This window comes from Aegilops tauschii, chromosome 5 (genome assembly GCF_002575655.3).
Source record: "Aegilops tauschii subsp. strangulata cultivar AL8/78 chromosome 5, Aet v6.0, whole genome shotgun sequence".
Lineage (NCBI taxonomy): Eukaryota > Viridiplantae > Streptophyta > Magnoliopsida > Poales > Poaceae > Aegilops > Aegilops tauschii.
The window spans coordinates 58,777,175-58,790,575 of record NC_053039.3 but is presented as its reverse complement, the minus strand read 5'-3'; positions in this window follow the sequence as shown (position 1 = coordinate 58,790,575).

Genomic DNA, 13,401 nt, shown 5'->3' with positions numbered 1-13,401 from the left:
GGAGAGCTTAATCGAGGATGAATACGATGGTGATGACATGCCAACAATTGAGTGGAACAGGGAAAAACCTGAGCTTAGTGTAGGTACCATTTTCCAATCAATGGTGGACTGTCGGAATGCAGTGACAACATGGTGCATTATATCTGAAAACACCTATAAGATTAAAAGGAGTGAGCCAGCAAGGTTCACAGTATTTTGTCCATATCCTAGGTGTAGGTGGAAGTTGCATGCATCTCGTATGATCAAGAGCAAATATATTCAGGTAATCCAAGTTCAGTTAGTAATTTAGTTTCAGATCGTTGAGTAAGGTTTCTCAACTGATTTTTACCCTTTTATTTTGTTTCAGATAAAGAAGAACCCACACAAGCACACATGTCCACCTGGAGGGGGAGCGGGGAAGGCCAAAACCAAGCTAGCAAAAACTAGGTGGGTGGCAGATGCTATATTGGATTGGCTGAGAGAAGAACCTGGACTTGGTCCAATAGCACTCCATGGGAAGCTTTTTGAGAAGTACAAGATAGAAATTCCTTACATGAGAATTTTCAATGCTAGGGAAAGGGCTCTTGACAGAATTAATGGTCAATGGAATGACAGTTTTTAGCTGCTTTACACTTTCAAAGCTGAAGTGGAGATGGCAAGTCCAGGGAGTGTTGTAGAGATTGACAAGCATACAGTTCCATTCAAAATAAATGGGAAGTCATTTCAGAAGGAGTGCTTCAGAAGGGCTTTTGTTTGTTTCAAGGCTTGCTGGCAGGGGTTTCTAGATGGTTGCAGGCCCTATTTGGCTGTAGATGCTACACATTTGACTGGAAGATGGATAGGACAGTTAGTAGCAGCTTCTGCAGTTGATGGACACAACTGGCTATTCCCAGTTGCATTTGGTGTGGTGGAGGCAGAGTCTGAGGAAAGTTGGGTCTGGTTTCTGCAGCAGTTGCGCAACATTATAGGCACACCCCCAGGTTTAGCTATACACACAGATGCTTGCAAGGGTTTAGAGAGTGCAGTGGAAATTGTATTCCCTAGAGTGGAGCATAGGGAATGTATGCGACACCTAGCGCATAATTTCAAAAAGAAGTTCAAAGGTAAAGTTTATGATGAGAACTTATGGCCAGCATCATACACATGCAGCAAAAGGAAGCATGAACACCATTTGAGAGTGTTGTATGCTCAAAATCCTCTTGTGAAGGAGTACATGGATGCACATCATGGTAAGGTGTGGTCAAGAAGCCAATTCAACGAAATCTGCAAAGTAGATTATGTGACCAGTAACCTTGCAGAATGCTTCAATTCAAAGTTCAAGTCAGTGAAAGGGCTCTTGTTGTGGCAAGCATTTGACAAGATGAGGCAAATGATCATGATAAAGATGGCTCTTCGCAAAAGAATTGCAGAAACACAATATGTTGGTCATCAAATGCTCCCATCACTGATTAAGGCATTGCACTTGAAGGCAAGAGGACTGAAGATGAAATGTATTCGATCTGGTACATATGAGGGAGAGGTTACATATACTGACACTAAAAAAGGGTATGGAGGTATCCTGTGAACCTAAGTACTAGAGAATGTACTTGTAGGCAATGGCAGATCCGTGGGAAGCCATGCATACATGCCCTACATCTGATGACCGTTATCGGGGGTGCAGATGGTGAAGTTGATCAATATTGCTCTGAGTATTTCTCTGTTGCCAAATTTATGTCTGCTTATGCTGACAATGTGCCTGCACTATTGGGGAAAGATCAATGGAACATAGTAGATCCAGGGTTCAAACTCCACGCTCCTGTCATTACTAGACCACCAGGAAGACCAAGGAACCAGAGGATTAGAGCAGGTGAGGAGGGTCGTCTACCAAAGAAGCGTGCTTGCAAAAAAAAGTGGAGTTCTGGGGCATATTGCTAGGCTTTGTACCAATGCAGTGGATGCATCATTTGGAGAGGAGGAAAGATGGACAGCAGCCAATGCTGAGGAGAATGCAACAGCAATGGAGACTGAAGATGCAGTGGAGAATGCAACAGCAATTGAAGCAGTGGAGAATGCAGCAGCAAATGAAGCATCTTGGTATGTGTTTGCACCCTTTGTAGAATGCAGCTACCCTTTTGTTTGCATTTGTTGTCTTTTTTGCCTATGGCTTATAATTTTATTTACCAGCTCTAGGGAGAAAAGGCCAAGAGATGAAGAAGCAGAAGATTTTGAAACCATGGCCTTTGATGGTTTTGAAGCTATAAGAGAGGAAGAGGAGGGGGTAATTTTTCCAACTGTGCCTTTAAAGATTATTGAACCCATAGATGACCGTCAAATGGTCGTCAAGTGCTCGGCGAGTGGAACTACTCCATCAACACCTCCACGGGGAAAACCCCAAGTAAAGCCCAAGATCAAAAGGAACAAGAGTCTGAAAGAAAAGAGCATCTCAACTAGGGAAACCAGGAGCAAGACGGTGAAGCCAGCTGCAAACACAAGGAGCAAGTCGAAAATTTGAATTAAGTTGTTGGGAAATGTTTGTGTTGTCAATTTGAGGGCGAGTCGATCGCTTAAAACTTGGTAGATTTGTATTAAGATGTTGGCATCTTAAAACTTGGTATATTTGAGCTACTGTGAAAACTTACCAGTTGTAATAAGGGATCCCTTGTAATAATGTTGCTTCTACTTTGGTTTCTTATTTGTGTCAGAATTCAAATTTCCATCAAAATTTGAATTTAAATCAATATTTTAATTTGGGCCAAAATTTGGATTCGAGCCAAAGTTGAAGTTGAACATTGGAGGTTCATTGCTCTGTGTGGTGTATTTGATCGAGCATTTGAAGCCCAATATTCGTAGGTGAACAGTCCGAATGAGAAATGTGCTAGAAACAAGCTCGAAAGCTAGGGTAAACAGCCCTATTTGAAATCAAGTTTTTTTACCTTGGCTAAATGAGGCATATATATTTTTATGAACACTTGTTCCATATATATATGGTAAAAACAAAGTCTCACTATTTATTGATTAATATTCATATTACTACATTTTGTTTTGAAAAAATATGCTTTTAATTCAAAACCGTGAAATAACACGTTTTAGATATGAAAATGAAAAAGTAAGTTCAGATCCTTCTTATTCACTCGAAAATGAAGCTATGGAGATTTTTTCTGATTATTTTGAATTTTTTGATTTTTTTTCAAACCCTAAACCCTCTCTCCCTATTATACGAACTCTGAACATGTTCATAGGTGATAGCTCATTTGTGTGAAGCCTTTTTTCATGAAAATGACCTACACCAAGTTTATATTTTTTTCTCATAACCTTGTCACATATGACGGCTATGTGCACAAGAATTACAACATTTTGAGTTTTTTTGAATTTTTTAAAAACATTTGAACTTGATTTTGACAGATCACTTCAAAAAATGATTTTTCAAAAAAAATGCCCCTATACCGAGTTTATATTTTTTTATGGTAACTAGGTCTCATAAACGGACGAACTATGTTTGTTTTATATTTTTGCGATTTTTTCTAATTTAGTTATGGCCATTTGAAATCTGGTCAAACCCTAATAACCCCGTTGACTCGCTCATAACCCCGCAGAAATGCTCCAAACCCTAGCGTCGAACGTCCGTCGTCGGATCCTACCAAGCGCCAAACACCACCCGTCAGATGTGGGCAGGCATGCGCGATCCGCGTGATGCATCCTGATTGGCTACTGCACTGTCCTTCTCGGTTTTTACGATCTGCCCCACTTTACATATGAAATTGTATTTTTCGCACATGACCACCACATGTCAGTGTTAAGAGTTGGTTCAAATATTCAAACTACAAAATACAATGTGGCAAATCGTCAATATAGCTTCCCCTTCTCCTCTTCTCCATCTGACAGACAAAGGCATCGAGCAGATAGGGCAATTCCTCTGTTTCTTTCCCCATCTTCTCGTTCTTCTTCCTCTCGAGCAATTCCTCTGTTTCTTTCCCCATCTTCTCGTTCTTATTCCTCTCGAGCAATTCCTCTGTTCCTTCCTCTCGGGCGATATGTCGACCTCCTCGTCAGCCCCCCGTTCCACGTGGCCGGTGTATGGTCCAGTGCCGATGACTCGATGCACTGACTGCCCACGGACTGCGCCACTGAAGCAGTTGACTTCGAAGGAGGAGAATAATGGGAACTTTGGGCGCGAGTTCGTCAAATGCGAGAGCAAGCCGGAGGGGCAGGTTAGATCTGAGTTTTCCTCGCATCCTTTATCTCTAATTTCTCAAAAAATCTATCACATTTCGTTTTCAGATCGTGAAGAAATGCCACCATTTCGAGTGGATGGATGATTACATCCAGAGGCTTCAAGGGTTGGGCTTGCTGGATTCGAGGGGGAATGCAATCCGCGAGTTCAATCTGCCCCATGACAGTGCCGCTCCGGCAGCAGCAGCGCGTCCGGAATACCCGACGGTGGTAGATGTCGAACTGAAGACGGAATTGAAGAAGATGAACAAGAACTTCAAGCAGCTGATTGAGTTGAAGAAGCAATCCAATCTGATAGCTTTAGGAATACTTGCTCTAGGAATTTTTTACTTGATGGCCATCTCTCGTTAGAGATGTTTGTCTACTGTTGTTGCCACTGTTTAGCAATCCAAGTCTGTTTATCTCAAATGCAACTCTGTTTAGTGCAACTGTCGATCTCTGAATGTATGCAGTTTACTGTTAAGTTTCGACACTTTCAGTTTTGGCAGAAGACAAGTACCAGTTCAGTGATAGGATTATTTTGTTAGCAAATAACCTTGAGTGTTGGATCATACCCTAGCTCGTCAGATGACAGTAAGCAGTACTTGAGCAGCACAAGGGATATACATCAAGTTCATCTCTTCTCTCTCGCACTTGCCAAACTTTTGTCCTCGAGTTCGTCAGTTCTGCTAGAAACCTAGTTCGCGGGCCCAAAGAGAATCAAGCTGCAATAGGCCCACAAAGGATAAATGAGGCCCAGAAACAAGCGATGTTTCTTTTTTTTGTTTAGGAACAATTGCTTTGTCCTTTTTTGTTTCTGATTGCTTTTTTCATTAATTTGATTGCCCAATCTCTTCTATCTCATTGAGGATTTTTTTTGCTTTCCTTTATGGGTCCCTTCATTTTTTAGAATCAAAGTATTTGCAAACCGCAGTATTATTATGCCTAGAGAACCAATACTTCATGATTGAAAAAAGAGGTCCAACCCTCTTTTTTATATACTTCAAACATAGTGTAGTTTTCTACATATTAAAGTATATAAAACTACACTTTTGACTAAAGCCAAACATCTCAAAGTATTTGATACTTCAATATTTCTGAAAACCAAAGTATTCTTTGAATACCTAAAAAATACAGAGCTCTCAAACCAAAGCCGTGTACAAATGTACAATATGTTCTTATTTTTAGAAGGCATCTATGAACACATCATTTTTAGTTAGTTTGGTTAATTTTCCCCACGCCAATTAGCCGTGTCTAAACTTGGGACAAACAAAATACAAAGGGAAATACAAACATAACAAAGCATTAATATAACACACATAAATTAACTTAGATAGTAGGGTTGCTAGGGCAACAAACATAACAAAACATTAATATAACACACATAAATAGATAGGGTTGCTAGGGCAACATAAGTTCCCAAGTTCTTACATAGCTAGGTCGGGCAACACGCACACCAAACTCACACTCACACTACATAGTAGATAGGGATAGGGTAGCTAGGGCAACACGCACACTGCCGGCTTCACCGTCTTCTTCGCCGTCGGCTTCAGTACTCCTCCTCCTCAAGGCCGTTGTCGCCGACGTAGTACGGGAGGCTGTGCATGCGGTTGCGAGCGGGGAAGACGCTCTCGAAGTCCGTGAAGATGTTATGGGTGGTGAATGCGATGAACTCGCACCCACACCAATACACCTTGCCGAGCAGGTAGTAGGCATCGAACCTGTTGGTGAAGTGGACGACGAGCCCTACCACTGGAGCGTTGGCGTGGGGACGCTGCTCCACGTGGTTGAACATGGGCGGCGAGCCCGGCGGGAGGTGGTGGAAGCCCGCACGGAGGAACCCCCGTGCAAGCTCAGTGCTACCCCTCCAGCGTGAGATCGCCCACACGCGGAGCGATGCGCGGGGTACCGCCGTTCCGGCACGGTGGGCGGCGCTTGGAACGTCGGCCCGGTGTACTGCATCTTGAAACGCTTCGCTGAGTGGAACGGCTTTGCCTTTTGGGGGAAGAAGAGAAGTGGGAGGCGCAGATGGATCTGTAGAAGAAGAGGCAATGAAGGGCAGTTTAAATAGCCAGGAGAGACGAAGTGGGTACACGCGCAAACGGCGTAGATCGTGACTCAGTGCGTGCGTGAACCGATGCGATCATAAATGTGTGAACGTGAATCCATGCGAACGTGCTTTGCGTGCTCTGCGTTGGCGGTTGCCTGCCTCCCTCTTCTGCGTGCTCTGCGTTGGCGGCTGCCTGCCTCCCCCTTCTGCGTGCTCTGCGTTGGCGGCTGCCTGCCTCCCACAACTGAATCGAGCGGCACTCGTGCGGCGTGAACCGATGCCTCGACATAGACGTGAGCGTGCGTGCAGCCTGCCCCTTCTGCCACCGGCACGTATGCCTGCGACGCGTGAAACGACGCTGCGGAGCGACTAAATCCACCGGCAACCGGGCGGCAAGGATCGATGCGTGCGTCTCGGCGTGCATGCATGCGTTTAGGTCTAGGTCACTAGATGCGTGCGTGGTCGCATGCATAGCAGGCTAAATCGATGCCAAAGCCGGGCATGCATAGCAGGCTGCATCCATCGATAGAAGGCTTTTTTAATTTATTCCCAACAAACTAACGGGCCCGTCCTATGAACACAAACACGGCCCAACCAGCGAAGCCACAACCACAGTCAACAGAGTCCAACGTGGCCCCACAAGTCAGTTAACGGCCAAGACGGCAAACGTCTGTTATGAACATTTGTGAGAGTTTCAGCTAAGGGAGTGGGGAAAAGTGAGCAAAGGTTTGAAGCGTGGGGAAAACTGAGCACAACTAAGGAATTGGGGGCACAGATGGAATAAGCCCTTATAAATATGGTGACAACACCCGAGCCGCGAGCTCCGCCAGAGCACGTAGCTCCCACCACCTGGGCCACCGCCCTGCATCCAAACACCCTAGAGACCATCCAAGATACGTGCATTGCACAAATGGGCAGATCCCTGCCACCGACATAGCCACGAGCAATCAGCCTGCCCCAATCATCACCCTATCTGAAACCAGGAAGCACTAAGGCCAACTCCAACGCACGACCCCAAATCGTCCACCCCCGTCCGTTTGGGGATAAATGGACATAAACCGCGGCCCAACACCCAACCCCTCCGTAAAAAGCATCCATTTCTGGTCCGTCTCGCCCCATCCCGAGAGCAAAGTTGGGCGGGTTTTGCATCTGGAACGGACACAAGCAGACGATTCTTTGCGTGGTCCTCGTCCGGCTGTGCCCTTTGCATGTGACCCCTGACCCACCTGTCATTGAGACCAGATGGGCCCGCCTGCCCAACCACCCATCCCCCTCTCTCTCTCCCTTTTTCTCTCTCTTCCCCACCAACCCACCCATGCATGCTCTCGCGTCGGGTACCGACACTTTGGCCGCCGCCACCTAGCTAGTGCCAGTCCTGCACGCTGGCAGTCACCTCCAGGCATGGAAGTTCGAAGGCGAGCACCAGCTGCAACACTGGGCGCGGCGAGGTGGTTGGCGGCGCAGCGAGCGGGGCCGGGCGCGACTGCGAGCGGGGTGCAGGCGCGATAGGCCAGGTGGTGGGCGGCGCGGGCATTCAGACAAGTGAGGAAACGGCCGCTGCGGACGCGGCGGTGGGCGGCGAAGTGGGCCGGCGCTGCGAGCAGTGGGCGCGGCGAGCGTGGCGCGGTGCGGGCGACCCCATGGACAGCGGCCACGTCGAGCAGGCCGCGAGGCATCCACGGCGAGTGAGCGCGGCGTTGCTGCAGGACGGCCACGACGAGGGAGCTCGCACGCACGGGCGCTGCGCTGCTGCGGGACGACCACGGCAGGCGAGCGGGCGCGGACGCTGGCGGGGAGTAGGTGCGGCAGCCACGGCGAGCAGGCTTCGGGGCGGCCACGGCGAGCGGGCGTGGCGTTTCTGCCGGACGGCCACGGCGAGGGAGCTCGCGCGCGCGGGCACGGCTCTGCTGCTGGCTGGCCACGACGACGGGCAGGGAGCAGGCTGCGGGATGGCGGGGTCACGTGCATGGCCGACACGGAGCAGGAGGGCGAGGCCAGGGCGCGACGCGTGCTGCTACGAACGGGCGAGCACGAGCAGCTGCAAACGCGGGCGAGCGTGAGGTGCTGCAAACGCGGGCGAGCGCGAGCTATTATGGCTGCAGGGTGACCACGGGGCCAAGCGCGCGGGCGTGGCGCGGGCGAGCTCGGCGGGGCTGCGGGGCAGCAGGCGCGTGGCCGAGGCCGGGGCGTGGCGGACGAAGTGCAGGCGGACGTTTTGGGGATGGTGGCCGCGTTGGGCGCCTCGAACAAATGCCGTACGCGTATGTCTATTTTCTCACCCATTGCTACTCCAAACGGATGAAATCCGGACAAAATGGACGTCCGTTTGGGTCTAGCGTTGGAGTTGCCCTAAGTGGGGAAAAGTGAAAGGAGAGAGAGCGGACTGTGTCTAGACCGGCGCCCCTACGCCAGTGATGTGGGGCTTGATCACCCAGCCCTCCTGCAGCCTCCCATCACGCCACCCTTGGCGCCCCCTTGCGGATTCTGGCCAGATCCGTAGGAGGCCGTGCCAGCCGCCCGCCCACCAGTGAGGGCCGCCAGACCAACCAGACCCTACCGCAAGGACGACCTCCAAAGGGGCCAACCACCAGCCCCCCATCACCACTAGTAGGAAACGAGCCATCAGTCCTGGTTTCAGAGGCCCTTTAGTCCCGGTTCTTCAACCGAAACTAAATGATCAGGACTAATACCCTTCACTTTTAGTCCCGATCGTGTGACGAACTGGAACTAACGGTGCTGCACGTGGCCCCTGCTGGTTCTGTTTCTCTCTTGGTTCCAGAAAAAGGACCGGCACCATAAACTCGGATACAAGAACAGGGAAGATCCCAAATGTCATGAGAGTACCCCAGTTCGACGCAAACGCCGCGGGCACCCAGTAGAACGGATCGGCTAGGGACCCACCCAAAGGTGAGTGGTTTGGCCCCATATAGAGGAAGCTGGCCGGCGGCCATGAAGATATGAAGATGGAAAGCCAGGCGGCCGTGTAGAAAAATTTGTGAATGAGAGGGACGCGCTGCTTTGGGCGCTACACCCGTGGCAAGAACCGCACGAGTGTGGTCAGGTTTCTACGCCACCTCGGCACATCTGCCATGTGACCTAGCTAGACTACTGTGTTCCAGTTCTGGGAAGACGAACCGAAGCAGAGGGAACGTGTTTGCCGGCGACCTGCAGAGAGTGTTTAGATCCTAAAAAAAAAAACCGGGGAGAGGGTTTCGAGGAGGGAGGAGGGCGAGGAAAGTCCTGATGCAAAAACGATTCAAATACATACAAGTACAGATATTTTACAAATAAGATAAAAATATTCTTGTGGAGATGTATACATAATGCAATTCCTTGCTACTGCGTGTTAGCAAACAGGCATATAGCTCAATCAGAATAATGTCCACTCTGTTTGAAAGAAGCGGAAGACGTTGCACATATGGCGTTCAAGTGTACCCCGGCTCAGGAGATTTGGAGGAGCCTAGGCGTACATGAAATAATAGAACAAGTGGCTACACCTGGCAGATCAGGGGCGGAGATACTGGAGATATTTCTCTGCGACCCAGCGCATCAAACACAATATATGGACTCGGTTGATCTAATTGAGTTGATCGTTGTAACGAGCTGGTATCTATGGTGGTGAAGAAGGCAATTTGTGGGACAGGAAGAGGTTCAGTCTCCTGTTCGGTCAAGCCAGTCTATCCGTGCACTTTATCTGAATTTTGTGAGAGCAGCGACCAAACCTGCAGCAACCCCTCGTCACAACCTATGGAGAAAACCGATGCTGGGCCAACTTATTCTTAATGTTGATGCTGCGTTCTCAGAAGAGGAGAATACAGGTGCTTGCGGGGCAATTATAAGACATAGCAGCGGTATGTTTGTGGGCGCGGCAACGGCTAAACTCGAGCACGTGGCAGATGTGGTGTCAGCGGAAGCAGCCGCACTTGTGAAGGGACTCAAGTTAGCCAGTTCTATTGGTGCCAACTCTATCTTGGTACAGATGGACAATTTAGTCATTGTGTAAGCAATTCAAAAGAATACTGGCCATTCAATGATCGCTGCCCCTATTCTTGACGTCTGCCGAACTCTTCTTCACGACTTCGGAAAGGCTTTATTAGAGCATTGTAACCATGAATCTAATATGGTAGCTCATGCGCTAGCTCATAATGGACGTGTGGATCCATCAAACTTGTGGTTGGACGCACCTCCCGAATTTATTTCTGGACTTTTAGCAGACGATGTAAGCGTTTGTTTAAATTAATAAAGCTAGCCATGAAGGCCTTTCCCTCAAAAAAAAGTACAGATATTTTACGTGTCCTTATACTCCCTCCCTTCCTCAGTACAGAACACAGAACACACGTTTTTCTTTCGAGATGTACAAGACACGTATTCAAAACTCATGTTTGAACCATCAAGTTTTATACAAAATTATATTATCGTATTTTTTGCAAATAGGACCCTAGATCTATTAAGGATTATAAAATAATGTTTACACGTTAAAATACATTCTAAATTTATAAAATATAATGAATGCAAGCTAGTCTTGATTTAACAATTGGTGAATGTCAAATGCACTTTCTTCCTTGTTCATCTCCATGTTTACCAAATGATATAACATTTGTAACACAACAATTCAAACTGTCTTGTGCGAAACAGAGCAAAATTCCATCAGAAACTTAATAAATCAATTACATTGAGTATAATGTGCATCCTAGTGAATTACCTTATTTATATTGCATTTTACAGCAAGACCATCAAAGTATGTTCCTATCATTAAACAGGCAATCACATTATCTTGCCTGAATTTAACAAAACAAGTAGCTAAATAAAGCAATTCTTAGTATGGTTCAAGAACATTACTTGCCTCTCTAGAGGAAGGTGGGTTGCATCAACAAATTTCTTTGACCATCCAATAGCCCAATCAGAATTCCAATCATTGAAATACTTTCAGTATAGTTACACATGCTCGGTGTATTATATCTGTACATACTTCATTTTTGTCTTACATAAATGACACAATACCATTTGAATACTGTGAATCAACAATGTTAATCATCTTATGTTTCATATCCCACACATAACATGACCAACCTTGCTTCATTGGTACGCCAATGATTAACTGAATTTGTTTGAATGAACAAATCATAATGAACTTACAATGAAATATTGGTACCAAATAATTCATAACTATCAACAAATTACCATTCTCGTAGATGCAACATCATACTTCATATTGCTGCCAATTAATATATTATGAATTGACTTCACCTTCGTCATTTTTTGCAAAAGCAAATGTCTGCATTTCACTTTGACAATATTAATAACCATTTAAGATGTTGGCATCTTTAAATAATACTCTGGTTCCAGAAACATCTGACTCTATCATAAATTGTCAAATATTATATTCTCATCATCCAACTGATTTAGCCTCCAAGCACATACAGTATAAACTTTGTGATACATATATTTTTTGCCAATTGGCATGAAGATCTCCCGTGATAGATCAATGCACTAGTAGAAAAGGGGGCTTTTGTCCCGGTTGGTAAGGGCCTTTAGTCCCTTTTTTGAACCGGGACTAAAGGGTCGTTACTAATGCCTCCCCCTTTAGTCCCGGGACTAAAGGCCGTCCACGTGGACGCAGCCTGGAGCTCCACCTTTAGTCCCGGTTGTGTTACCAACCGGGACTAAAGGAAATTTTATGAATTTTTTTTTGAAATTTTTTTTGCGATTTTTTTTTGATTTTCAAATTTCTGAATTATTTTAACCTCTAATCTCTAATCACCACCCCTCGTCACTGCTCAATTTATCCTTTAATCTCTAATCACCCCTCATCATTCCAAATCATCTAACTTCCCAGACGGTCACCCATCCTCTCACTACTCCAGCCTGAGCACGCTTAACTTCCGGGTTCTATTCTTCCTCGTTTCCAAGTCTGCACTTGTTGTTTTCCTGACAATAGTAAGATGTCAATTCTATTAACCCTCAGGAATTTAGCTTGAGCATGAAGTGACACATTTCACTGTTTGAGTTTGAAACTATTGTTTTAAAAAACAATAATTATTTAGTAACACTAATATTTCTGGAATAATTAGTTTGACCATTGTTTGACCACAGTTTGACCAAAATTCAAAAAAACTGAAATAATTATTTAGTAACACTAATATTCTAGAATAATTAGTTTGACCATTGTTTGACCATAATTTGAAATTTTTTGAATTTTTTTGCCTCTCCAGATCTTAAAAGCCCCGTATCTTTTTTTCTGTTAGGTTTTTGAGGATTTTGAAAATGTTTAATGGGGTTCCCCCGGTTAAATTTGGATGTAACTTTTCGAGTAGATGATTTTTCATATAAAAAACTTTTTCATCCGAGTTCGTATGCAAAAGTTATGCCCATTTTAAGAAATTCCAGAGAGATTTTGCAAATAAAGTCGAAATTCATATTTGTTAATTTTCCCAACAACTAGACCACATATCACATGGGAAACTTATTTTTTTTGACATTTCCATCATTTTCTTTTGTTTTTTCTAAAACTGAAAAGGCGGTCCACGGGGGGGGGGGGGGGGGGGGGGGGTAGAGTTTGGTGGGCCCTTTAGTACCGGTTCGTGCCATGAACCGGTACTAATGCCTCAAAGCCCATTAGTACCGGTTGGTGCCACCAACCGGTACTAATGGGCATCGCACCCTTTAGTCCCGGTTCGTGGCACCAACCGGGACTAAAGGGCCCAGGTGAACCGGGACTAATGCCTTAGCCGCACGAACCGGGACCAATGCTCACATTAGTCACCAATGCTCACATTAGTCCCGGTTCGTGACTGAACCGGGACTAATGTGAATATTGCCCTGTGACGAAAGCCCTGTTTTGTACTAGTGATGAAGCTATTTTGGCTCTCACATGAAAGATATATTGAGAAGATACTTGAAAGGTTTAATATGAAAGATGCAAAATGTGTTATCTCTCCACTTGTAGACCATCACAAACTGAATTCTAAACAATGTCCTACAGAAAAGAAGGAGAAAGAAGAAAAGAGGAAAGTACCATACCAATTTGCTGTGGGCAGTTTGATGTATGACATGGTATGCACTAGGCCTGATATTGCCTATGCAGTTGGAGTTGTTAGCCGGTTCATGACTAATCCAGATAAAGCTCACTGGGAAGCAGTGAAGTGGATTCTTAGGTATCTCAAGGGAACTTCTACATCTTCTTT